At 56.5% G+C, this 2500-nt stretch overlaps 1 non-coding gene across 1 annotated transcript in view; it reads left to right on the top strand.

Moving 5' to 3' along the window:
• Positions 1-1255: 1255 nt before the first annotated feature.
• LOC126313513 (small subunit ribosomal RNA) overlaps positions 1256-2500 on the top strand; it is a 1893-nt gene continuing 648 nt past the window's right edge. The window contains exon 1 of the ribosomal RNA XR_007555199.1: positions 1256-2500. This exon is cut by the window's right edge and continues 648 nt beyond it. This is a non-coding gene — a ribosomal RNA (small subunit ribosomal RNA).

Genomic DNA, 2500 nt, shown 5'->3' with positions numbered 1-2500 from the left:
CAGGTCAGGTCAGCGTGAGCCGTCTGATGTAGTGACGCGTGTATTCCGACTTTGTCGTATTGCCTCACACAAAGTGCTACCCTGGTGGACCGCGTTCCATATCTGGGACATGCCGCAGATGCCGGTTGACAGTGGATCGCGGAAGGGACATCGCATACGTGCGCGGGCCACCTTCCACGTGTTCTCTTCTGCACATGTCGCAGTGTGTATGTGGTCTGATGTAGCGTGTCGTGATACATGACATCCTGGCATGCAAGAATTGTTGAATTCGCAAATGTAGGTGGACATCTACGTTTACTGCCCAAGATACGCAAATGAACTGGAAATCCGTTGTTGAGCGGTTGTTCACGCTGGAGGTGAATCTGTGAAGGCGACGATCGGTACAGCTATTAACCGGTTGTTTCAGCGGTACCCGCCACATCCACACACGTGACTAGGCCCATGTGGGTATGAAGCGATACGCGGCGGTGGCTTGGTGGGACTGTTCCCGGCCGGTGAAGGGGGGCCGCCCGGCGTGTTGGCCGCGCGCTGCGTGGGCGCACGCGCAACCGGCGGCTGGTGGGGGGCGCCGAGTGGCAGGAGCGCCAGCCGACGGGCCCGGCAGGCGGCGCAGCTACGCTGCGGCGCACCCTGCACGCGGCGCCTGGCGGCCAAAGTTGGTTCAGCCGAGCCCGGTGCGAAGCGCGGTGGACATCTGCAGTGTGCTGGTCTGATTGAGGACTGTGTGCGTTGAGGATGCGCCGCCGCCTGGCACTCGGCGCCGCGACGCCGTCTGCTGCTCGGTCGCCCCAGCGGTTCTCGCAGGTGGTTTGTATCGCAGTTGTGCGGACGTGTTGGCGCGTGCGCTGTGCTGGGAGAGTTCGCTTCTGCACCCAAGTGGGGCTTTGCCCTTGTGTGGCGCTGGCGTTGGAGCTGCCGGTCACCATAGGTGGCGCGTGTTGTCTCCCGCCGGCAATGCCACGACAGCACGCTCCCGGGCCTCTGTCGGCAGCGGCAAGCTCAGTTGGGAGCAAGGGTGTTCTCACTAAAACCGTCTACTCGCCTAACTCCGGGCGATTGCGCCTCTCTCGAAACCGACCAAGTACCTAGGACGGCGCTGCGCGCCGCCGGGACCTGAGAGGGTTTCGAGGTGTATCGTGCAGGGGAGCTCGGCCTCCTCCTGTTTGCAGAATAATTGAGCGGACGCTTGCGTGTTCGCGCGGGCCCCCGGGACACACTCCCGGGCGGCCGGCTGCTCAGCTCTAGTTGACGCAGCTCCCTGGTTGATCCTGCCAGTAGTCATATGCTTGTCTCAAAGATTAAGCCATGCATGTCTCAGTACAAGCCGCATTAAGGTGAAACCGCGAATGGCTCATTAAATCAGTTATGGTTCCTTAGATCGTACCCACGTTACTTGGATAACTGTGGTAATTCTAGAGCTAATACATGCAAACAGAGTCCCGACCAGAGATGGAAGGGACGCTTTTATTAGATCAAAACCAATCGGATTGGCTTGTCTGGTCCGTTTGCCTTGGTGACTCTGAATAACTTTGGGCTGATCGCACGGTCCTCGTACCGGCGACGCATCTTCCAAATGTCTGCCTTATCAACTGTCGATGGTAGGTTCTGCGCCTACCATGGTTGTAACGGGTAACGGGGAATCAGGGTTCGATTCCGGAGAGGGAGCCTGAGAAACGGCTACCACATCCAAGGAAGGCAGCAGGCGCGCAAATTACCCACTCCCGGCACGGGGAGGTAGTGACGAAAAATAACGATACGGGACTCATCCGAGGCCTCGTAATCGGAATGAGTACACTTTAAATCCTTTAACGAGTATCTATTGGAGGGCAAGTCTGGTGCCAGCAGCCGCGGTAATTCCAGCTCCAATAGCGTATATTAAAGTTGTTGCGGTTAAAAAGCTCGTAGTTGGATTTGTGTCCTACGCTGTTGGTTCACCGCCCGTCGGTGTTTAACTGGCATGTATCGTGGGACGTCCTGCCGGTGGGGCGAGCCGAAGGGGTGCTTTCGCGTCCCGAGGCGGACCCCGTTTAAATTCTACCAGGGTGCTCTTTGTTGAGTGTCTCGGTGGGCCGGCACGTTTACTTTGAACAAATTAGAGTGCTTAAAGCAGGCAAGCCCGCCTGAATACTGTGTGCATGGAATAATGGAATAGGACCTCGGTTCTATTTTGTTGGTTTTCGGAACCCGAGGTAATGATTAATAGGGACAGGCGGGGGCATTCGTATTGCGACGTTAGAGGTGAAATTCTTGGATCGTCGCAAGACGAACAGAAGCGAAAGCATTTGCCAAGTATGTTTTCATTAATCAAGAACGAAAGTTAGAGGTTCGAAGGCGATCAGATACCGCCCTAGTTCTAACCATAAACGATGCCAGCCAGCGATCCGCCGCAGTTCCTCCGATGACTCGGTGGGCAGCCTCCGGGAAACCAAAGCTTTTGGGTTCCGGGGGAAGTATGGTTGCAAAGCTGAAACTTAAAGGAATTGACGGAAGGGCACCACCA

This window comes from Schistocerca gregaria, unplaced genomic scaffold, assembly GCF_023897955.1.
Source record: "Schistocerca gregaria isolate iqSchGreg1 unplaced genomic scaffold, iqSchGreg1.2 ptg000483l, whole genome shotgun sequence".
NCBI classification, from domain to species: Eukaryota; Metazoa; Arthropoda; class Insecta; order Orthoptera; family Acrididae; genus Schistocerca; species Schistocerca gregaria.
Note: the sequence above shows the minus strand (reverse complement) of the source record. Positions and strands in the feature narration are given on the sequence as shown.